Source organism: Lycorma delicatula, chromosome 8, assembly GCF_047948215.1.
Source record: "Lycorma delicatula isolate Av1 chromosome 8, ASM4794821v1, whole genome shotgun sequence".
Classification (NCBI taxonomy): Eukaryota; Metazoa; Arthropoda; class Insecta; order Hemiptera; family Fulgoridae; genus Lycorma; species Lycorma delicatula.
The window spans coordinates 10,265,500-10,291,592 of record NC_134462.1 but is presented as its reverse complement, the minus strand read 5'-3'; the positions used below and the strand labels follow the sequence as shown (position 1 = coordinate 10,291,592).

The 26,093-nt window shown below is 26.8% G+C and overlaps 1 protein-coding gene and 1 long non-coding RNA gene across 5 annotated transcripts in view; one reads left to right on the top strand and one right to left on the bottom strand.

Annotated features, from left to right (window-relative positions):
* Positions 1-17,295, bottom strand: part of LOC142329446 (uncharacterized) — a 56,548-nt gene extending 39,253 nt beyond the window's left edge. For 3 of the 4 annotated variants that reach the window (XR_012757502.1, XR_012757501.1, XR_012757503.1), the window contains exons 1-3: positions 17,090-17,295; positions 15,303-15,417; positions 14,844-15,018 (exon numbers count right to left, since the gene is read on the bottom strand). This is a non-coding gene — a long non-coding RNA (uncharacterized LOC142329446). Of the gene's footprint in view, positions 1-985; positions 1,703-14,843; positions 15,019-15,302; positions 15,418-17,089 lie in introns of those variants that run through there. The other variant, XR_012757504.1, reaches the window with a different exon arrangement.
* SCaMC (Short Calcium-binding Mitochondrial Carrier) overlaps positions 1-26,093 on the top strand; it is a 200,064-nt gene that overhangs the window by 42,645 nt on the left and 131,326 nt on the right. The window lies entirely within an intron of this gene.

Sequence of the window (26,093 nt, the reverse complement as noted above, 5' to 3'; positions counted from 1 at the left end):
TAAAAGAGTTAGGTGTCCCAGGTTAAATGTTTTGTAGATTTTTTCTTATGAAAGCCATTGTAAAGTTGATGGACTTGAAAAATTGTGTAGTTATAACATTTTTTAAAACTCATTCTAAATGGGAATCTAACATAAGAATATTTTGTAACTAGAGGTGCCACTATTAAAAAAAAGTTGGATAAAACTGATGCCAATTATAATGTCTTTTAATTTCAGTATTATCATTTCTTTTTAGAATGTTTCATGAGTGGAAAAAACTATCTATAAAAGTACATAATTTATATTTAATAACTTAATTGCTGGTGGATTAACACAAAGTATTCCAAAGGTTTTTATTTTACTTCTATTAAAAATAATTACTCATTTATATGCTCTTGATTCTACTATTATATTAAAAGGGTGAAATCATTTTATGAACACTATGTTTCTTGCAGTATACACGTTTATTTATTTTACAATCTCTGTACAGTTACAAGTAATGAAGAAGATACATAAATTATCCATAACTATGGTTAGTAAAATATTTGATTTGTAACTAGAGCAATTGTATATTCTAACTTGAATTTTGTTAATTATTTATGTTACATTTTGTTAATATCTAAGTTAATCTTTTTATAGTATAATTTGTAAAAGTTATACTTGCTTATCAAATTAGATGAAAAATTAACTTCCTTTACTATGCAAATTGTATGGTGGCTTTAGTTATCCATACAACATCAAGCTTCATGCTGCATCTTGTCTATTTAATGTAGCACAATGTATTATTTTAAGTTCATTTTATTGACTGAAGGTTCAGATACAATGAAATTTTATCTTATAGCTCGTTTATAAATTTTATGTAAGCATGGCTACTTTGAAGGATCTTATGCATGAGATTTAATAATAATAATCTTATTTGGTATTTATAGTAGTATATAGTGTATAGTATATATATATACTGCAGAAAATATAAATTGGCTTCTCTTAAAATTTTATCTTAAGCACATGTTTGTAAATGAATGTTGAATTGTTTAAAAAAATTCAAAAATAATTATTTTTTAAATATTTGATATACACAGAGTGATTCAGGAAGAAAGGGAGATAACTTGGAAATTGATTCTAGAGCTTGAAATGATGAAAAAAGTTCATACAAATATTGTCTGAATATACTTGCTTATCAAATTAATGGCTAACGAAAACGTTTGCCCGGATTTCAGTCCCCTGGTGAAATGAGGTCATACTGATATTTTTAAGGAGTAAACTTGATGGTATCTTTGACCTGAAAATTCAAATAAACAAGTCTAGAACTGTATCCTGTAATTTTCACGATATCCAATGTAAAACAGAAAAATTTGGTGAGAAAAAGACAATTTGATTACAGCATATGGATTTTCTTCAGATCACAATGTGAAATCCGTGTGTTGTTTATGCCATTACGAGTAAAAGTAGCTTTGTCAGAAAATAGTATGAACAGAATTAAATGGTAATTACTTATAACCCAGTAACAAAACTGCAGTCATCCGGCATGGTCTCAAAGTGCAGGTGTTGAACTTTCTGAACATGATAAGAACACAGTGTACACAGTGAACACAATATGGAGGACATGTAAATGTCCTCCAAATTGTATGTTGTGGATTGTTGAGTACTGTAAGAATCGTTTGCATGCTTATTGTAGGACAACCTGAACCATCTGAAGAATGTTTTCTCTTTCATCACCATGTACCTGTTGACATTCAGATGAAACATGAGTACTGGTAAGTGTACCATTCTCATAAAGATTATTAAAAATTCTACAAAGTATTTTACCGTTTGGAACTATTTGTACAAAAAACAGCTGTTTTTATTTTTTTCAAATTCGTAACATTTTTCTGTTCTATTTTGATTTTAATAATAAAAGTTGAATTTTTTTCTTTGTTTTTTATAAACTTTATTACATTAATTTTCTCAGAATTAAATTATTTACAAATCTAAAAAAAAAGTTTGTCACCAAATTTTTATTTTTTGTGTTGGATATAATCAAAACTATGGGAGATACAGTTCTGGGACCTATTTTATTTGATTTTTCAGGTCTAAAAACATAAGTTTGCCATCAAATTTACCCTCTTAATATAACACCCCTAAAATATCAGTATGACCTCTTTTTCACCAGGGGAACTGAAATTCCCCGGCCTTTTCTTTTTGCTAGCCATAATAATAAAGTGTTTTTCGACATATGTTTGTATGAATTTTTTCCTTATTTCAAGCTCTACAATCAGTTCCCAAATTTTTCCCTTTCATCCTGAATCATATTTAAATATTCTGAAAAGAAATAATTTAATGTTTTATTTCCTGAGCATACTTTTATCTGATTTAGTCGTAAATCTTAGAAGCCACTACCAGTCTGCCATCAGTGACATTTAAAACATCATAGGAGATTTTCTTTTTTTTTTTTTTTATTCATAAAGTTATCTCAATTATATTCTAAATCGTAAAAAATTCCTTTAAAACCCCAGATAATAGCTTTGTATCATTAATAAGTATGTTTATTTTATCAATGTTAAGTGTATTAAAAATTTTAACTTCCTATAAAACAACCCTTTTCTGTATTATGTTTACGTTTATACATAAAATGTAATTGTATGTATGTAAATATATTATATGTGCTATTATTGTATTATATGCATGATTTTAATAATTATTTTATTGCATTGCAGTTAGTAGAATATAATTCTTAGAGTGTGTTAAATAACAACCCATGTACAGATTAAAAAACATACAGATTCAATAAAATATACATTTTCAGTGAAATCTAAATGAAAAATGTTTCCCAAATAGAAGAAAGATGATACTGTATATAAAGGAAAAGTATTCAAATACAAGCACATGTGCACACACACACACACACACACACAGTATATTTGTATCTGCTTCATTTTCTGCCATATTTTTTTATCTTTATTTATTATTATTTTTTTTTATACCAAAATTTGCAATCAATGAATATAGTAAGATACACTAATAACGTTTGGTATACATGTTTATACCAGCAATCTCTTGTAAATTGTTAAATGCAGAAAATAATCTTGTTATTCCTAAAATGTTAATGACTTTATTGAAAAATGACATCTCATTTGTTTGAGTATCATATAAAGCAATTGAGTTAAAGCAGTAATTATTAACTTACATTCAAATTCTGAAGAAGAATTTTTAATTTTCAAGTTAAAAGAAAAAATCCAAAGACTTTATTATAAAACAATGTTTACCTTTTGTTTTACGTTAATTCTTTAATTGAGGAATCGAAAAATGAAAACTTAGAAATTTGAAAATGTATTTAAAAATTTGTTTTGTCTGACATAAAATTAAAATGTTAAATGATCTATCATTTTGTTCACAATAAAATTTATCATTTTATTCACTAACATTTTATCTAAAGAAGCAAAATTTATTAGAATTAACATGATTCCCGTATTAAAATTTAAACAGATTCTATTTATTTATGAGAGAATGTAAACCTATATTCATGTTGTATGTATATAAAATGTATTCCATGTATTATTAAAATGTTTTAAAGTAAAAATATTCATAAAGTTAATAGACTATTACAAAATAATAATTTTAAAAAATTAGCATTTAATTTCAGCGAAGCAACATCATCCAAATAATAAGTAAATGGCTTATGCTATAAATCATACAAATATTTATATAAGCCTTGATTTTTGTTTTAGAGTGGTGATTTCCATCTGGTATAAACAGTACCTGTAAAATCAAGACCAGCATTAAGGAATGCTGTAGATGGGTGAACTCTATGCCTGGGAAAATTTCTTGTAAACTGTAAATGATTAATTGATACTTAATTTGAAATATATTAGGCTTTAAACAAAATAATTTTAATCAAACATATTGTGGTAGGTATGCATTATTTTGTAGAAAGTGACTAATAATTTGGAAGATTATGTAACATTGTCTGATGATCATTTTCTATGATGAGAAATGTGAGATGTTATTTAGGAGGTAGGATAAAATGTTGTGATGTTTAATGTGAAGAGTAACTCTTCGTTTTGTTAACATTCTCAAACTCTATATTTTGCAACTATCAAGGAATGGATGTAGTTAAAAAATGTTTTTTTTTTAAATGCTAATTTCCCCAATATTATTCCAGTAATTTCTTTTGAATAAATCACATGAGCAAGTAAATTAAATATTGTTAAAGCAGCATCCAATTTGAAGGAAATAATTCTGAATAAGATTTTCCTCATTAAATATTATACAATTCCTAACTAATCTTGTGCAGTGATCAATGCTTCATTGTAATTTATAGAATTTTGTAAAACTTGAAATAATTATTCAATTTAAAACCGTTTTTTAGAATATTTGGTAATAAATAGATAAACAGAAGACTACTTGAATTCTAACCAAGGAATTTTTACACACATGCATCATATACCTTTTAAAATTTGCTTTTTAAAAGCATCTGAATTCTTAGAAAGTTTTAGACTATTAATAGTTGAACCATTCTTATCAATTGACATTTTATTAACTGAAGGGAGTTCATCATAAATACTTCTGTATTGTTCTAGTTGTCACAAATAGTCATCTCATTTGTGATAAATATGTTGCATAAATATTTAAAAAATATATAAAAACAATTGATTTTAGTCTAAGATGTCATAAATTGGATGAAATAACTGTCATTGCATAAGAATAACATTGAAAGAAATGTTTGAATTGCAGAAGCATCAGAAACTACTTGAGTTATTATTTAACATTAGGGATTTAAATACTGAATAATGTATAAGATAATGCAAGGTTTACCTTCTCTGGTTTAGCCAGTTACGTGTCCTAATATTTTGTATTCATGGAGAAATTATTAGACTAAACTGAAAATTGGATGTTGTTGCTCTATTTTGTTCCTAGAAATGTATGATTTAGAAAAAAAAATATTTCTCAAGTGCTTTCTTGAGGTAATGTAATTTGATGATGAAGTGAAAATTTTGACCTCCTATTATATTTTTAGAAAATATTTGTTAAATTTTCTCTTTGACAAAAGTTTTTTGTGTTACTTTTTTTTCAGGGACCAAACAAGCTTTTGCTTTGATGAATCATTTTTTATACATCATACACTGCTGCTTTGATCTGTTCAAAGTTCAGAGTTTTTTTTAGAACAGGATAACTTTTTGGATGTTAAATTTAGTTAAGATATAAAATTCTAATGATAACTTCTTCAGATTATTTATAAAGACTCAAATGTTGAAATATGTTGAGAGTTAGATTAGGGTTCAGAATCTGAGAATATTTTAGTGTATACAATTTATAGTCTTAGCAAAATCAGAATGATGGAATACTGTTAGTGTTTACAAGCTGCATTTGGATTCTGAAAAAATACTGTTAAAACATGATATAGAAAAGAAATTTCTAGATTACTTAAGCTTCAAACATTGAGTTCATTTTTCAGTAGCAATATTAAATTGAGAACTACAGTCTAGAATATGTGTAAACATTTTTAAAAAAAACTCGTGGTAAATTTCATAAGGACAGTTGCTTACAATATTTCTGTTTGCCTTATTTTATTATTGATTTGATTTCTTCTAATCATTTTTCTGTTTGTAGATTGAATAAAGTATTTTTGGTTAAAATTTAGGCTTGTATGATTAACAAATTATACTTAAAAATGTACTAGTTGTTTTTTGATTTATTATATCAAGGTTAAATTTTAGCAGTTAACATATAAATGTTTGTGTTTAACAAGATTAAATGATTTGTTTGGTGGTTAAGACAAACTTATTCGATTTTATTAATTATATAAGGTTTGTAATAACACAATTACTCAATATGCATGCTATTTTAATAGGTTTAGATTGGGGTTTATTATTTTGAGTGATTTGTAGTGATCATATGCCTCCATTTGCTAGGTTGTATTTTCTTCTCGTTAAAGAAATATAATTAATTGTGTTATTCTAGAAATTTGCAGATTGTGACAAGATGACAGTTTAAATGCAGATTGAGATATTGATTAATCAATTTTTGTATTAATAATAATTCTTCTAACGGAACAGATGTATGTAATACTTCTGTTGCATCTTTGATTAATGTTTAATTTGTTGATTAGATGTAATAATTTGGTTATCTTTTATTTGTATAAAGCAATGTTGAAGTAGCATTTTAACAAGCTCTCTAATAAAGTTTTCATTATTATAATGATGACACATTAGTTTTATAACTATTGATAAAATTGGTATTTGTTATTGAATTGGCTTTTTTTGATTTTTCTTTGAGTGAAGCAAAACGAAAGTGGATTTTTGGTGTACTCCTAAGTAATTATCACCTTATTATCTCCTAAGTAATATCACATTTTAAGTAGTTTTTTACTGAAATTGCTGCATGAATTCACTAGTTAGTGAGGATATTTTGATTTAAATAAATGAAGTTGTTTTAGTCTATGGATTTGTTTGTTTTAAAAACAGATGTTATTAAGAAGTGCAATTTAATGCAGTTGTTATTTGTGTAATTTTTAATATTTGTTCTGTTCCTATTAATAATTCTAATTTAGAAGAAATTGTTGTCTTCATATTTTATTCTGTAATGTGTGTGATCTTTTATGTTATTTATCTCTACTGTTTTGAATTTTGTCAGATTGTTGTTGATTTGTGGTAATCTTCTGTTGTTAGTGAATAATGTAACAAAGTATAAGATGATTCTGAGATTTGGTTATAATTATTGTCTTTAGTCTACTTAAACTGCTTTCAACTTTTCAATGTCTGAAATGAAAATTTACAATTTACTGATAATATGAATTTAAAAAACTTACATTATTAAAAAATAATAACTTAAACACAAGCATATATTAACATTTTAAGATAATTACTTCAGTAGTGGATAAAAAATATGTATAAAATTAAATTGATATCATGGAAAAATAATGACATTAATCCAAATGAATTATGAAACCTAACATAATAAAAATGTTTAAAATTATTTTTAGGATTGATAAAAGGAGTAAATACGTGGGGGTAATTTAGCTGAACATAAATTATTTACGTAAAGTTCATGTAGCAGCTATAAAAAGATTGTAACAAGTTGGTGATAAGCAGATGATGGGTATCTGAATATAAAAACAGCAGTATATAGAAACTGGAATTACTACTATTAATTTTTTTTTTAATGTGTAACAGTTCAGTGTTAAAATTAAAATTAACATATGTTAAGTACCACTTCAAAGTATTCTACAATAACTAAGAAAATAATATAACTCTGAAATTAGAACATGACAATCACCAAACACAACAATATGAATGGTGTTGTTTATACAATACGCATAAACAATACATATTACCATATAATATGTATTGTTTATGGATGAGCCAAAAACAATCTATATGTAAACTCAGTGTGAAACTTGATAAAAGGTTCAGATTGGTTGTTGTGATTAAAGTGAAACACTGATAAGATTTTATAATTTTTATCTTTATATATTGGAAAGTCTTTTAATAATATTGGTATCAAATAAGTAGATTTAAAGAAACCTAAGAAAGGGAACTATTAACTAATTTCACTTCACATTATTGTTTTTATTAATATAATTAATACATTTTCAATATGCTGTATGTAAAATATGAAATTTATATTTTGTGTATGACTGCTGAAAAATCTGGCAAATAAAACTTACACAGGGCTGCTTCATGACATTGACCGATTAAAAGATTATATTTTATTCCCCCCCCCCCCCCCCAGTGCTGTCAAATACTTCAACAAAAATTTAGTTTTTAAATTTAATTTAATTTAATCTTCCTCATTTTTTTTGGGAGAATTATTATTTAATAAAATAAAAATAAATACAATAGAATAAAAATGTATAGATCTTTAAAAATTGTTTTCTTGCTCATTTTTTAAAATATAATTTTTCTTATCATTTTTAATAATTTTTTCCTGAAATAAAATTTATTTTTAGAATTAGTTTTTTACCTTTTTAAAACTTGTTATAAAAAACTTAAAAAAATTTTTTTTTATGGTTAATCAGTTACAGTAAAACATCAGTTTATATTTTTAAAATACAATTTTGGTTTTTTTTGAGGGAATTAAAGTGACATTAATTACTATGGTCACTGGAAACTAAAAGTGCATGTGGAGAATTACACCCAGCATTCTGCTACACTCATCTATAGTAATTAATTTGTTAAATATGGCTGCGGTTACTGGGATTATAATCTTACTTTACTCCCTTATTATTCTAGGATGTTACTACCTGAGATTCTAGGTGTTGAACCATAATATTGAAAGGGATATAGTTTACAATCTGTTAATGTTATTTTATTCTGTCTTTCCTTTTCTTTTTTTGTGGATAGATATACTATATCAACTGTTTTTTTAAATTGTTTATATTTTAAAAAAAATATTTAAAAACTTCATTGTAAAAAGAAAGCTTATATTTTGTTTAATTGAATGTGTTTTTTTTTTTTGCTTTATTGTTTAAGAACAGTAGTGATGTTTTATAGTAAATCAATAATTTCGTACATAATTGATAATATAGAATAAATATTCAGCAGCTGTTATTTTAGGAAGTGTTATTATTATAGTAAATGTTGTGAATTTAAGATTCTTTTGTATTCTAAGTCAGATTATGAAAATGAAAATGTGTATAGTAATGCCACAAGAGATTGATGTATTAGTTAATAACTTGATTATAAAGAAACTGTTTAAAATTTATTTTTCAAAAGATGAATTTTTTTTAGCATTACAGTGATTTTTCTTTGCTGAGATTTTTGCATATTTGTTTGATTTCAAATTTTTCTATCCTTCAGACATCTGCTTCTGTACTATAACATAGAAGCTTACCTCCTTTAAAAAAAATTATGAAATAAGTGTGAAACAAATAGTTTTTTACCCATGTCAAAAAGCTGTAATAGATTTATTTATTAAATTAAACAATTATGATTTACTTTTATTTCTCAGTGTAGAAGATATGTTGAAACTGTTGTGCTGTTCCTTCATCAACCATTCTGGGGGTTCACAGCAACTCTTAATCTTTGACGATGAAATTGTTGTTTTTTATCGCCTTAGTTGCTATGTTACAAGAAGGAGGGGGTGATACAGTTATTGTCAACCTCAAAAAAAATTTGCTAACTGATTTTTTTCTTTCCACCCAAGATCACTTAGATACATGTTTGGTTGTTTACAAGGTCTGTTCACAAATAATTGAACATTTTTAATTACGCACCAACGAAGATATTTAGAGATGTGCAGTTAGCAGCATTGTGTTCTGCATAATCTTTGTAACCACATGTTCTTTTGGATTGTTGATATCTCATTTAGTTTTCGTGCTATTATTATTTGAGTGCAACTTGTTTAAGTGTTAGTAGTGATTTTTGTAATGTGCAATTTTCAGGAGAAATGATGCTATGTAAAATTTTGCGTGAAACTGGATAAAACTTTTACAGAAACATTTCAACTTTTGCAGCAAGCTTATAGAGGATGATGCTTTGGGTTGTATGCGTTGTTACGAATAGTTTTCACTATTTAAAATTGTCAGTTAATTGAATTTGACCCTCAACCAGGAAGGCCTTCGACTTCAACTGATGACACCCACGTTAAAAAAATCAGTGATCTGGCTATCTGGTGGTTCAGAAAATCACCAATTGACTGTCAGAGAATTTGCAGAAGAGGTTAGCATCTCGATTGAATCTGCCATAGCATTTTGACTGAAAAATTGAACATGCATCGAGTTGCAGCAAAGTTTGTTCTTCGTTTGATGATTGAACAGCAGAAAGAACATAGAGTGGATATTTGTTGGCAACATTTAAACATTTATGCATAGAATCATAACTGGAGATGAAAGCTGTGTTTATGGTTACGACATTGAGAAAAAAGTTCAATTATAATGGATTGGCAAAGGATCTTCATGCCCCAAGAAAGTATGCCAGTCTCTATCCATTGTCAAAGTGATGCTCTCTGTTTTTTCATTTTTAATGGAATTGGGCATTTTTAATTCTTGCCTCAAGATGAAACGGTTGACTGTGTGTATTATCAAGGCATTTTACAATGGTTACATGAAAAAAACGCGCAAAAAAGACCATAGTAATGGAAAGACAACTCATGGTTCCTTCTCCACGATGATGGGCTTGCAGACTCAGCTTTATCAGTTCATCAGAACTTTTGAGCTTTGTGCCAAAAATCGGATGATAGTCTTCCCTCAGCCTCCCTACTTGCCAGACCTGACTGCAATTTTTTCTTATTTCAGAACCTAAATAATGAAAGGACGCCATTTTGACACTATTGATGACATTATTAAAGCAAATTCTTCTTGGACCTTAAAGGCCATTTCAAATGAAGCTATCCAGAACTGCTTTGTGAAGTGGAAACATTGCTGGGAAAAGTGTGTGAATAGTGGATGGGAGTACTTTGAAAGGGACAAGGAACAAATAATCTGTAAAATTAATAATAAAGATTAAAAGAAATAAAGTTCAGTTATTTTCTGAACAGACTTGTACATCATTTTATGTGTGCTCTACTTCTGTTGAGAGTACTGACCATTATAATTTTGAAATATTGCTATGCAAAAGGTGACTGACTTGACTGAGTACAACTACATAAAAACTACTTTTTATATTTTTTGTTAAGATTGTATAAATCTAATAATGGTTTTAAAATTTTGGAATAATTACTTTTTTGTTATGTAATAGTTAAATGTTAAGCAATATTTGTGAATTAATTAATTTATACCGAAAAATTTAGTGTGACATTATTTTATAAACATTAATAAATTAATGTCGCTTTTTATTATTTTACAGTTTTTGTTTTTGTTGTAGATGACGACTGGGTTATGGACGAATGATACTTACACATACTATATTAAACGGTACAATTCTTATTTTTACTATGATATTAGCATTTTTTAAAAATAAAATATAGAATTTTATGTACATGATAAATGTAATTATGTGTGTGTTTAATGTTCAGAAATGTGACTTCATTCTATTTGAGTAAATGTCACTACAGTAGTAGTCCATCATTGAAAATATATCAACAGATGTGATTATTATTTAGTTTTACCTAAAATTTTAGTCAAAAAATCATAAAAAAATAAAATGTACTTGTAAGATGAAAATCATTTGCAGACACTATCCACTTTTTAAAAGTATATTATTGTTATTATTAAGCGTATAATGAATGAGCTTTACAGTTTTTTAATTTATAGAAGTAACTGTAATCTTTTAATTTTTATTTTTTAATTAATCGGTATATTATTTACTGAAATTAATTTTTTTAAAGATTCATATTATTCCTCTGTACTGAAAAATTATATTTAAAATTCTATTAGTATAAACCACCTAGTACAGAATATTGAGATGACACCTTAATTTTACCATGAAACTATTTCACAGGATCCCATATCCTTAGACGTGATTGAAGTATTTGATTAAATATATATTAAAAATTTAATTAAATATCTCATTCGTGACTGAGGAAACAGGATCCTGTGAAAGTACTTTTATGGTAATGTACTTTCATGATAATTAAGATGCGTTTTATTTCAATACTATGTATCAGGTTGTTTATACTAATATTATTTAAATGTAATCACTATATATACATTATAGCGTGTGCCGTTAAAGATAATGCTTGAGTTGAATTACATTATTTTGTACAAAAAATAAAAATGACAGACGTAGGTTCATTAATCCATTTTTTTATAATTTTATTAATTACATATTTATTATTATCAAAATATTAAGAATTGTGATTCGCACAGAAAATCTTTCATGTGTTTTGTTTATATTTTATTTATAAACAAGAGTTTTTGTACCAGAACCATCCTTAAACATTGTACAATTTATATGAATATTATTTTTACTGAATAAATATTTAAGAATGAGTGTTTGCTTGAAGGATAAAATGTGATATATGTATGTATACATTTTATCCTTCAAGCAAACACTATATATATATATAAATAAGAAGTTATAAAACCCTCATGCTGCTGTAAGAACAGTCACAGTCACAGTAATTATGTATTCTTTTTGTTTTCATTTTATCTCATGGGTTGGATCTTTCCAGAATCATCTGTTAGTTTAAATCCTTCTGTTAGTTTTCCTGAAGTACTCTCGAAAAAGCTCTTATCTCTTTTATATGAGACTGTGCGCCACATCCTTGTGGACTGCACATGTTATGCGGCCTTACGACACAAATTCAAATTACTGAGAAACATTCGTCATATTTTAGAAATTGATAAGCATGAACTAGACCGGGTACTGTTAGATCAAAGAAGAATCAATATATTTAATAAGACTTAATGATAACCATAAATTTTATTTTGTCATTCATGATACATATTTTATCCTAATTGTTACGTTTCTTCTATTATTTTAGTTTTAATCTTATTTATATCTTAGTTTTTAACTTTATTTTATTAGTATTTTAAGGCCAAGAAGGGGCCTTTTTATTACTTTTTGACCTGGGTGATGATAATGTGAAAACATTTTTTTCTCAAAGAAAAAATCTCATTATATCCTCTTTCATGTTTGTCAATCCATCTTTTCTGTAATCTTTTTGGCAGTCTTCCCTATTCCAATTCAACTAATATATTTTAAATATTACAGTTGCAAGTTACTTTATATTATATTAAGATTAAATATTAATTCCCTAATCTTAGTTATAGTTACACTGTTGTACAATTATTTTAAAGTTTTGATATTAACAACAATAAAAAGTTTGATAATAAGTAACTAGCATTGAATCTGTAAGAAATATAAATTGCTAATAAGTAAATAAATCAATTTTCACTTGTTAATACTTGTATAAATTAAAAAATCTATGGTTAAACTGTATAGTTAATTGTGTAGAAAAACACTTTGCCTCTTAATTTTGTTATTGGTGTAGAATGCTTATTATTCTTGACATAGAATATGGAATTTTTTAAAAATTGGCTTGTGATTCATGTCAGGTGAATTGTTGTGGTTGTGGCACTTAATGTACATGTTACATACAAGAACAAATCATAGTTTTCCCCCAGTGTTTTAAATTTAATATATTTTTTGTTTTTAAACTACCAGTGAAAATTATATGAATTTAAAAAGTAAGTTATCCTAAATATATTAACAGTATCTACAAAAAACCATTGTAGCCTCGTCAGCGATTTTTATTTGTTAATAAAAGTACTGCAGTTAGTTAAAAACATTATACTTAAATAGGTACTATTATTTATTTGTCAAATGTAACAGTTTCCATCCATAGTAATTGCTGTGAAGAAGTTAGTGGATTCTTATTTTATTTACGTTATATTTGAGAAGGTTCATTAATGAACCATTTGTACTTCAGTGCTATTGTCAGTTTATTTATTTCACAATTCCATTATAAAAAATTTCAATGAAATTTTTTTTTTTTAAATTTCAGTCAAATTCGTTTATGACATTAAACAGTGTCACTCTTTCTACAAAATATTCACTTAGTGAAAATTACACATACCAGTTTGTTATCTGTACTAGATGTAAAACATTTTTAGTTTAATTGATACTGGTTTAGTACATTTTGAATTATTGGTAGACAAAGATATAAATTGTACATTATACTAACTAAATTAAAAATTTTTTTTTTTTAATTTAATTAAATATTAGAATAATTAATTTATGCCGATTTGAATGATTGAATTGTCCTAATTACTCTTCTCTATTGCAGTGAAACTTTTATATGTTACATATAAGACTAATTGTTGTTTTCTCTTGTCAAATTCATTATTTATTTTTTTAAATTGATAAATCTATTTCAGATCCAATAAAATCCATTGCATTATATTATGGATCTGTACTGTTGGCACTGATTTTACATTTACCTTCTAATATTCCTAAAATTTATTTTTTCTGTTTTATATTTATTACAATATTGACTTTTAATTTAAAATGTAGGCAATAAATTTAAAAAGTATTACTCATTACTGTACAACAACTCATTGTTGTAGATTTTTCTTGTTGGCATTCTATTTTTATTTTATAGCTACTAAAATTTATAGCAAATCTTATAGCAGTTTCAGAGTATTCAGGTTCTACGCAAGTTAATTTTTTTAAAAAAACGTAGTTAATATGAAACACTTAACAGAATTTGACTTTAAAATGTACTCCATTAAAATCTTTGGTCAGTTTTAATGTCTCATCAAAGTATTTGATTATTAGATTATTCCTAATTTTTAACTAGCCAGTTTTAAGGAACAACATTGCATTAAGGTTAATTGTTACAAAAAGAGTCACATATTTTATTTCTATTTGTTACATTGGTGTATGTGAAATTATTAAGGGAAGGGGTAAAGAGGTTTTTCTTAATAGATTGCTCAGCCCCAGGATGGCTTCTTGAACAGCCTTCAAATAGGAAACAAAATTCCAGATCAGGTCGTAGATAGAGGCATCAACTTACAAACTACAGAAATATTATGGCTGCTGTCTTTTGCATATTCCCACGTTTTCTATCCTTTATATGGTTCCATTGGGGGTCTAGCCAAAACCCCAGCGAACAACCAAGGTTAAAAGGTCATGAGAAGGAGACAATTGATTGACTCAAATGTATAGTTTCTCTTCCTCCAGATACCAAAGTCACCTGGGGTCAGGGTCACGTGTCTGTAGGAAAAATTCTAATTCATCTCACAACTGTATGTTATGTGAAAAAATCCAACTGAACTGTAAACTGTTCAACCAGAATCCCTCTAGCGTTTTATCTGCTGTTAGTTACTTTATTCTTCTGAATCAATGGCTTGCAAGTAATAGACTCAAATTCTCATAGAATTTGAGCCATGTTACGGCTATTTCTGGGAGTTCAAAATTGAAAGTGCATTAGTATTTAAGTATCTCTGAGATAGAATTAAAACTATTTTATTTTAAAGAAATAATTAGTGAAATTTCTCCACTTACCTTACAGTTCTTTCCACTTTTTTGTTGTGGTGTGTTTTATGAATATTTTTCCCAATTTTTTCAGTTTTATTTTCAGTAGGAATGTAATGTTGAAATGAAGTTGCTCCTGTTAGCTGTTTTTTCCTGAATTTTTTATTTTTGCACTAGGATTTTGCAGCTTCCTTTTTATTCATTTCTAACAAAAAAATAAAAAAATATAATAAAAGTTGTGTGTAATATAAGCATATTATTTAAATTATTTTTTTATATTTTAAATTCTTTTGTGCAAATTAAGAAGTACAAATCTCTTCATGAAAATAAACAAATTTATATTGCTATTTTCTTGTAATTTTATAAAAGCTTATTCTTCTGTATACTGCTCACTACAAAAAAATATTTCTTGATATCATAAGTTTGTAAAGATAACCATCTGACCCAAACAGATCTTATTATAAAAAAAATACTTTAAATTTCACTTACCAAATTTGTAGGCTTCAGAAGTAAAAAAAATCAGAATTCTTCAAAATCAAGTTCATTTTGTATTTCTTCAGGTTATTTTTTATTTCATTGATTGCAGTCGAATGAGGAGACATTTCTGAAAAGAAATATAGTGGAGAGGGTTAAAAAATAAAAGAGTAAGTAAATATTAAATTTTAAAAAAATTAGTTTATTGCAAATTTTTTACTACCTATAAAAATATAAATATAAAAATAAAATGAGTTTATTGCATATCAAATCCTATATTCAGGATTGATCTAAGTGGAGAAAATGTAAGATATTAATTCATTATGTTTAGTTTTATGTTCTGCAAAATTTAAAGTGTAGAGTGTGATATTTGTAGAGTAGTACACTGTATTTTTCATTTTATACTTTTGGTATTGGAATATTTAACTTTATTGTTTATTAAAAATAACATAATCAAAAACAATCTTTGAGTGAAAATATATCCAAGTAAAAGTCAAAATTTCAGTTGCATATGTAACCATTTACTTAAATTAGATCTAGGATAGTTAAAATTAAAGCTGGCACAATGTGACTATATTTAAGTTCCTGCTCACTTTGCATGACTAAAAACAGGTCCTGGGTTTAGTCCCCTGCAATAGTCTAGATTTTTTTACTATTGTACACTTTCTTATCCAATAAAAAATGTTTTGTACTCAAACATAAAGCGTGTACATACTTTCTAACAAATTCAATTTTCAGATTCAAAATTATATTTATTCCAGTCAGTCAGAAATATTATTTAATATTACTTCTCAGGACTTCTTCAAAAAGTCAGAACAAGGTTTTTTAGGTGTAAAAATTGACTTATAGATTATTACTTTATATCCTTAAATACGAGTCATACAACCTCAATGGTAAAAACTACCATCAGTTAAGGTACAGAAATGGACTCTTAGAACACTGTTTGGTGCCCATAAATATGAATAATCTACATCACTAGTTCATAAATTAAATATTTAAAATTTTCTATGCATTTATAGTTATGAATCTACTACCTTTTTGAAAAAGAAAATCTTTTATTTCTAATAACCATATATATCTCCATCACACCAAACAGAGCTTTTTTCATGTAATACCATAATACTTTGGCTTTCAAGAAAAGACTTTTTAAACTTCTATTCCCATTTTTAATAAATTGCCCAACCCATTTGAAATAAAAGGACTTCCACACTTTTGTGTAAAATAAAATGAAAATATTTTCTTTTGACAGAGCTAACATTTTTCTGTAGATGAGTTTTTTTATTAATTTTTTTTGTATAATTTTTTTGTATTTACATAAGTTGAAGTAATGTCTATTAATTCAATTAATTTTTTATTTTATTTATTTAGTATATTTTAACATCTACTTCTGGTTTATAACTATTTCATTTATTATTATTGCTGTTACCTATGGAACACATTTTTTTTAGTTTATTTTGTTTTTATTTAGATTTTGTAATACTTGAAGGTTCTACCATGGTTTTTCTTGATCTGTCCAAATAGCATATAAACAAAACAGGATTATTCATTAATGGGAAATAAATATTCACATTAATATATCATTCATATCATTATATTAGCAGAAACAGTATTTCTGAGAAGCATTCTATTACTGCTGAGAAACACAATACTAAGCAAAGTATAAATTTATAAGTATGGCACTTCTAAACTTTTTAAATAGTGTAATTATATATAGCTTATATTAGTATCAAATGTACTTTAGAAAAGTATCGGAGAGGCAAAAAAATCATAAAAAATAAATAATACAATTAAATTTAACTTACTTGTTCAGAGTTAATGACGTCAATTATAAGTAATTGTTCACTAAATTTTTAAATAATAATTATTATTATATATATCTAAGAACTGTTGTGTTTTATATTGTAGTATCATAACATTTTGTAGAACAGCAGATATTACTCTATATCATTTCCATTCCCCTTAATTTGCCTTCCTTTGATTCACCCCACACTTTGTCCATTTTATGATCGTAAACGTTCATGTTATGTTGTTGATAAACCTTGGACATCAATAAGTGTTAACAAGTTATTTACTGCATCATATATATCTTGTTCGTCCATTCATTATATTGTAATATTCAATCATCTTTCTTTTTTTAATTGATTAACAGCTACCATCAGATAGTGAAATAAATTACATATTTTGTAATTATTCAATATCAGAGAAAAACAGTGCGTAAAGTTTGGTACTATTGTTACAATATTTTTTTTTTTACTAATAACAATGTATTTAATGTGATGTTACTAATGAAAATTTTGTGAAAAAAACATTTTTTTATATGAAGTGAAAATTTTTTTATATATGTATGTTTACTCTGACAATTTACATTACAGTTATTTTAGGTAATATAAAATGCTTAACACATCTGAAATATAATTTAATTTGTTCATTTACTAACTTAATTATATGAAGTATGATATTTATTATTGACTAGTAATAATAATAATAATAATATTATTATTATTATTATTACTGGATTATTTGTAGTGTTTAAATGGTAATAAAAATAATTACCATCTTTACTGATGTAATAAATACTTACCACTAACGGTAGACTGAATTCATTTTTCATATTTTGTGATTAATTAAAGTATATAGATTTATTATTTTTTTAAATTTTAGTTATATTTTCTATTAGTTATCTAAAACATTGTTGAATTGATGTTAATAGAACTTAGAGAAAGCTTTTTAGTTCAAATATTTGTTATTCAAGGTCTAGTCATGTAACAGGATGAAAAAGATTTGTTTGCTAGATATAAGGACTGGATGCTGCCTTCTAGCTGCACTGCACGCAGCCATATTTTAAGATTTTACTGTGAAATTGACCTTACAAAACATAAACCACAGACATTTATAGATGAGGGTCACATGAATCATTCTTTTCTTGAGGACGTGGCCACAAAAAAAAATTGAAGTTTCATTTTTCAATGAAAAAATTAATTTTTTTTTTCTGTTAAGTGAATCGTTTTTTGTTAGCTTTTATGAGTCATGATATCAACAGTTTCGTCGTTAAGTAATTGGAATTTACAAAAAATTAGCTGCCTACCCAGTTTTGTTCAGGTTGTCTCTCGTGTTGCTCCAAACATTGGTATTAGTACATCAAAATTTTCTTATTGAACGGGCTGAAGTTGATGCTTGTCATAACAACTTTCACTTTGGATAGCCACTCATATTAGAGCAGCAGATTTAAATTCTTCCACAGTCAGAAAATCAAATAAAAGCTGACACCAATCTCCCTCTCATAAAAAATTTGAATTGTGTAAGATTGCGTGCATGAAAATTATGATGTGTAAGTGAGTAAAAATTATTTCTTTCATTTTGTGTGGGTGTGTGGTGTGGTGTGAACTCCATTCAACTGGTTAATTCATATAGTCTTGTATTCACTATTAAAGAATATATTTTATAGTGTCTGTTTTTAAAAAAGGCTGATAAATTGAAAGCATACATATGACATACTGGAAGTATAATTGTAATACGTTAAAGTGTGGTTTAAATGAACTCCACAGATTATGTGTTTGCTTAACATTTTATTATAATTTTTTTTATAATACGCAATTTTATGTCAGGAAAAAATGACAGAAACTGCAGCTAACTGCTAATAAAAAATATTTCTGATTGTAATTACAATAAATTTAATAAGGAAATCTTTTGTTTAAATGAACTGTATACAGAATACTAAATAAAATGGTTCAGTAGTTTTCAAATTTTGAAACATCTTCCCAAATTTTCATGGCCCAGAAGGTTTGGTGGGTTCCTATGAATCAATAATTTAACTTGTATTTAATATGTATTAAAAAAAAGATTGATAGGTGCAGTAGTTTACAATCTTGGATTTCCTCCTTTTGGAGCCCTTGGGCACATTTTCAAAATGTTGAATGACCTGAAACCTAACAAGGATTAAGATAGATTCAATACTTCTGAGTTTCACTAAATTTGGTCAGGTGATTCAATGTGATGCTCTAACAGACAAACAGACTGTAATTTTCATTAATATAGATTACATTGTGTTTTAGAACATGGGTATTCATTACAGTTTTTCTATAATTTGAAATTTTAATAACTGTCCAAACACTCATCTTTTTAGAAATAGAATTTTTTTAATTATTTAAGAAAACTTGAGTTGAAATTTTATTATCCAAAAGTGTTTTCTTAAAAATTATTAATGATTTTTAATCATTATTAATGCATTTTTTTTGAGTCCACAATGGCCTCAAGTAAAAGGTAAATGGAGTGATTGCTTTGTTACAAAGTTGATGGAATGTACATAATTCTTTGTTACACAATAAAAAAGGGTATGTTAATTAATTTGCTGCTTACACTATAATGATGTTCAAGTAAAGCTTGTTTTTATGGTGAATAGGGTAAAGATGTAACTTTTACTTCTGACTGTCATCTGCACTTCTGTGGGCTTGGACTTTGGTGATTAATGCAAAATTATATTCAGCTTCAGTAAAGGACTCAAATCTTTTTACTTTTAAGTATTCCGGGAGGAATGTTTATTATTCTTGATATGCTGTTTCATTTTATTTATTTTCTAACCAGTATGTTTTTTAAAGATAGGATGTTCAAAATTATTCTACAGAATTTTCCATTTAATCTTATAAAAAGTATAAAATTAATGTTTTTAATTTACGCTATATAACTCAATGAATGTTTTGGATTTGGCCTAAAATTGCATTAATTTTTAAAAACAAAAAAGTAATTTATTATAATCAGTATATGAATAAATGAAGATTATTAGATGTGAGACCTAAACAGACCAGTTATATTCTACTACCATTTTTATGTGGTCTTCCAACAGTGAATTCTGTTATTAAGTTCTGATTAACCCTCTGGCCTAGCAACCCAAGGATATGACAAGCTAAAGATACACTCACTATATAAGCAATGCAGTTGGCCTATAGGCCCTGAATCAGTAAGCTCATAATAACATATCAATTAATTGAATAAATAATTTTTTTTTACAATATATAATCGATGAATGAAGGTTTCCTACATTGTAAAACAACTTATTTTGTCCAAATTATATTTCTTCTTACCCTCATCTGCTGTAATGTATTTTTTCAATGAAAAATACATAAAATTTTATTTCATTGGTAACTTAATGATATTTTTTCATATTTTTTTTTTTTATTGAATTATTATTTATCGTAGAAATTTTTTTACAATCAGAAGTTAATAATTATTAATAAATCAACGTATTTAAATATAAAAAAAAATTTTAAACGAAGTAGAAGTCTGATTTGAATGGTTGTGCTTGTAAGATCCAAATATTTCATTAATTAAAATTTTATTTGGCTGTAACTCTGGAACCAATGAAAATAAGTACCACTTATGGCATATCATTGAAAAGCTCTCAATGAGGACTTATTACTGCAGTTAAGAAAAAGTCCAAAATCCAAATTTTTTTTGGATTTGTGCTTTTTTGGACACTTTTGGTTCAGTTAAATGCAATCAAAGGGGAGGTGCATAACTAAATGTTACAACAGTCCTAAATCCAAAATTTCAGCATCCTATGGCTAATCGTCTTTGAGTTATGCGAGATACATAAATACATACACACGTACAGACATCACGCTGAAACTAGTCAAAACGGATTTTAAATTTTGTAGATAACAAAAAGATACAATTTTTGCTCTCTCAGTAAAACATTCCACATTGTTACTACATTTTCCACATTTTTTACTAATGAAAAAACTTAATAGCTATAGCATCAGATGATTGGTTAATTCCATATCTTACCAATCATAAAAAAGTAGTTAAAACCTCCTCTTTTGATAAAAATACAAAAAGTAGAATGTAGGTCCTCACTAAAGATGAAGAGTGTGAAACAGGAGAGTTTTCATAAGTTGCTTGGTTTTTTTATTGTTTATTAATGATCTCAAAATCTTGAGCCATCTATTATGGACAGCTCAACTATATCTGTATTAAAACATAACTATTTAATAAAACAGTTGAAAATTATACCACACCAGCTTAGAAATTATTCACTGGATGGATTGTAACTATCTAACTTTAAATTTTGAAAAGCCGTTGCATTGTCCTTCTCAGGTGTATATAACATTGCTGATCATGTGGATCAAATTCCTATTAATGATAATGATAGTAATTTTGTTGGAAGCGAAATTAATGGATGTTTTATTAAATGACTGATTCTTGTGGGGGAGATAAATTGATTTTATTTGTAACAAAATCAAGCCGTACTGCTCTGAGTACCTTAAGAAAGTAATAAGTTTTTCAGTGTTATTAAATATATATTATTCTTACATATATTCTTGTGTAAAATATAATGTCATCTCCTAGGGGCTCTCAAAAAGTTGTTCTAACGTTTTGAGTTAGAACATAAGTATGAATTGCATAGACCTACATTTAGAAAATTAAATGTGTTAACTTAACCTTATTGTATATATTTATGAATGTGCAATACTTGCTGAAAAGAATAGTCACTTTTTCTTTAAAAAAACATCCACATCTATAAAACCAGACGACAGAACTGTTTTCATGTAACTCAACACAATACTTTGGCTTACAAGAATGAGCTTTATTGCGCTTTTATTGCCAAACATGATTTATCTACTTCCCATTCAGCATTTATATAAATATGTGCTCAAAATAATTTTCAGTATTGGGATTTGAATTGAGAATTATTTTTTAGTAATTTTTTTATAATTAATATATTTACCTTAATGAGTGTTGGTGAGTGTTTGTCATTAAATTAAATGTCATTTTAATTAATATGACATTTAAATACATCTATTATTCACCTTATAATTTGTTTATATATTTATAATTTCTTTTATTGGTGTGATCTATGTAATCTTTTATATATATTATCAGAATAAAGATTTATTTATTTAAAACTGACTAAACTTTGATGTCTTATTTGTAGCCAACCAACCATGTACAAACTTCAGCTACAAATATTTCTTTTCATGTGTGATGTATATTGGTGGTACATTTTATATAAATTAACAAGATGTATTTTACTTAAAAATATTATCTTTATTAATCTCTTGGGTTAACCAATCAACTATACAAACTTATAAATTAACTATGTTTCACTTAGAATTCTCTAAGCTTCAGGTGACAGTATGTTCATACACACATACAAAATTCTCTTACATACTAAGAAATTAACTGGTCTACCCATCCTAGATAACAATATTTTATCCCAAACCTTCTTGTAATAGATCCCCCTACTCGTATATGACTCATCTTCAGATAATTACATGTGTTTCTTTATATAACCTGATTGCTATTTCCTGTGTATTGAAACCTTTACAATGCACATATTTTTCTCAGAAATTACAAACATTAAACATTATTTTCTTTAAAACTAAATTTACAATATAAATATGATTTTTAAAATTAAATTAACATGTATGTTGCTTAACGCGGCTACCTCCTTTCTATTGTTGACAGCATTTGTATTTTTCTTGATGTATATCATTTCTAGAGTGGCCCTCTTATATGTATTTTGTTCTTTGTCTAATATTTTGGTGCTGTTGAAATTGCATTTCAAAATACATATAAAAGGACCACTTCAGAAATGATATACATCAAGAAAAATACAAATGCTGTCAATAATAGAACAGCTATAACTTTAAGCAACTATTAAGCATAATAAGTTTAAGCATAACTTGCATGTATAACTTAGCATATTTATATACCTTTAAGTATAACTATTAAGCAACATATAGGTTAATTTAATTTAAAAAATCATATTTATATTGTAAATTTATTTTTTAGGAGAATAATGTTTAATGTTTGTAATTTTTGAGAAAAATATGTGCATTGTGTAAAGGTTTAAATACACAGGAAATAGCAATCAGGTTATATAAAGAGATACATATATTTATCTAAAGATAAGATGAGTGATTTATGAGTAGGGAATCTATTTCAAGAAGGGTGGGGTAAAATATATTGTTATCTAGGATGGGTACAACCCCCATCCATTAATTTCTTAGTATATAAGAGAATTTTGTATGATGTGTATATGAATGTGAATTGTCACCTGAGGAAGCTTAGAAAATTCTAAGTGAAATGTAATGAATTCAATTTATAAGTTTGTTTAGTTGACTGGTTAACCCAAGAGATTAATAAAGATAATATTTTTAAGTAGAATTCGTATTATTTAATTCTATCCTATCAAGAGGAAAACTCAAATAAATTACATTTAAGTTAATATATATATATATATATATGATACATAAAAAAAAGAACAAATACTGATTATATACCTATACATAAGCATATTTGTCTAGTTTTCTGATTATCACTTTATTGTTGCATTTATTATTGATTTTTATTCCTTATGATGGCTTCTACCTTCATAATGTATGTGTTTTATGTAACGTGAGAAATCTGTAATTTGTAATTATAATTTACAAATACAGGTGTGCAATTTATGTTTTTTTTAACATAGGGATATGTAGTAGAATAAAATTTGTGATAAGTACTGTGGGAGTGAATGAATGGTTAAGAGATTGCTGCAGCACTCTAAGATGAAATTATATGCATGAAGTGGACAGTTAATTTTGATGGGTGTGAGTCAGCAAAAAGTACTTTAGAGACTGATGTTTTACAATTTTTGCACTCACCTTAGTGTTTCTTGAGGTTTCATAATCTTTGAGCATGAAATTGTCAGATATGATTTAAATTATTGAAAATGTGTAGTTGTTGGGAGCCCAGAGTCCTCAGTAAGGAACCAGAACATCCTGAAGTGATTATCATTTTTGACATGTAATTGGAAAGAGAGAGATGAGTTTTTATCACATAATAATATTACATTAGACTTGGATTTCAGATATTATTCCTGCATCAAAATTATAACCTAATAGTGGAAGCATACCACCTCATGGAAAGCAAAAATGTTTTGTTTGCAACTAGAGAGAAAATCTTATTAAGAAAGATTTTGTAGATTGTATTTGGAAAGATATAAAATTCTCTTAGCAGAATTTCCATCCTGCCGTGACGCTCAGTAATAAATTTTCTTGTTTATTGTGAAATATGTAAAAGAAGAATATGTACTAACCCAGAACCAAGGGATGGTAAGTTGGCTTCTGACTTTCTTTTGCTCCACAAAAATGATCAGTCGTACTACAAAATCTCATCATTTCATTTAAATAGGGAACAATTGAATCAACTACCCCCTGCCAATTAGCCTTTACTGAGCATGTGGTGACTTTCACTGCAACTGCACCAGAAGAAGTTTCTCAGTGGTTAGTATTTTGATGATGATAATGATCTGCAAAATAGCTAATGACATGGATGGATGATTTCATTGACAGTGATATACTACAGCTTCTGTCAACATTGATAAGTATCTCAGTGTAGTTGAGACAAAGTATGAAAAATTAAAAAAAATGGAAGTTTGGTTTTTTTTTTAAAAAATAGATTTTATTATGTTTGAAAAATGTAAAAGATGAAACTTTTTTCTGGAAAACCCCATGTATGTAAACAAATTAGTTTGAGAATAATTCGTCCAGAATAAGTGCAAAATTCTGTTTTGTTCTGAACAGAATTTTGCACTTACTTCAGATATTAATTTAATATTCTACTTGTATCTGCATTTTTTAAAGAACAGTCTATCAAGTTTTATAGATCATTATTTTAAAATTTAATAACCTTTGTTAAGATATATCCACATTCAGTTTTGAACTTTATCTTGATAATAACCTGAAAGGGCTTCGCTGGTAAATTTTCTAAAAGTAAGGAAATTTGATTGGAATATTAGTAACTAGTTAATAATAAACTATCTTCAGTTTTTATATAAATAATATGTTTAAAAATAAATATAATTTAATATTGTTTATCAATTTTATTAAGTTTTATAAGTATTGTAAAACTTATTGTGCTTATTAAAGCTTATTGTGCTTATGATCATATTTTCCTTTATTCCATCCAGAGCATTAAAAGTAAACAAACTCCATCCAGAGCATTAAAAGTAAACAAACATAATTTTTCATTAAAAGAACGTAAGGAAATTAATGTACCTGCTGAACATTTTATGAAGATTAGCAGCCTGCAGTGGAAGGTTTTATTTACATAGATATAGGAGTTAACAATGTGTACAATATAAAAGAAATCCTGGGTATTATATTGTGCGGTAGGCTGACATTTAATGTATTTTTTCTGTGTATCGTAAATTTTTTTAACTTTTAATGCTAATGAGAAAAGCTGTGGAAAATTATTATTCACCAAGAAATTCACTGAGTAAAAGACCTAGGGTTAATAGTTAAGCTTACCATACGTCTGGGATTAGCATGGACAGTCCTTGTATTTTAGTGCTGCCCGGGTTACAAAAATGTCTGGGGTTTGAGAATTTTATGACTGGTGAAGATTTTTTTTTAATTTTAGACCTATATGCTTGACATTATGTTTTTAAGAATTCTCTTACGACCATGCATCTCTCACCAACCTTGGAACAAGCGCTGATGTCTATTTTGACGGAAGTGTGGCTACCGGTGTCGCTACAACTTTTTACTTAATCATTTGGTAAAACAACAGGGACAAAGTGTTTATGTTGTTTTTGTGTGTGAAGTAACTTGTCTACACATTTTTATCATTTTATCTCTATTTGTTTTTTGTTTCATCGTTTAGCAGTGGGAAAAAGAAAATGTGTGTTAAATGTTAACCTGCAACAGGAATACAAATTTTTGAAATTGTGTAATGACAGTAACAGTGAACGTGTTTATTGCACGCTATGTACTGGAGAATTTTCTGTTGCACATCAAGCAAAGTGTGATATTGAAGACCACGTGAAAA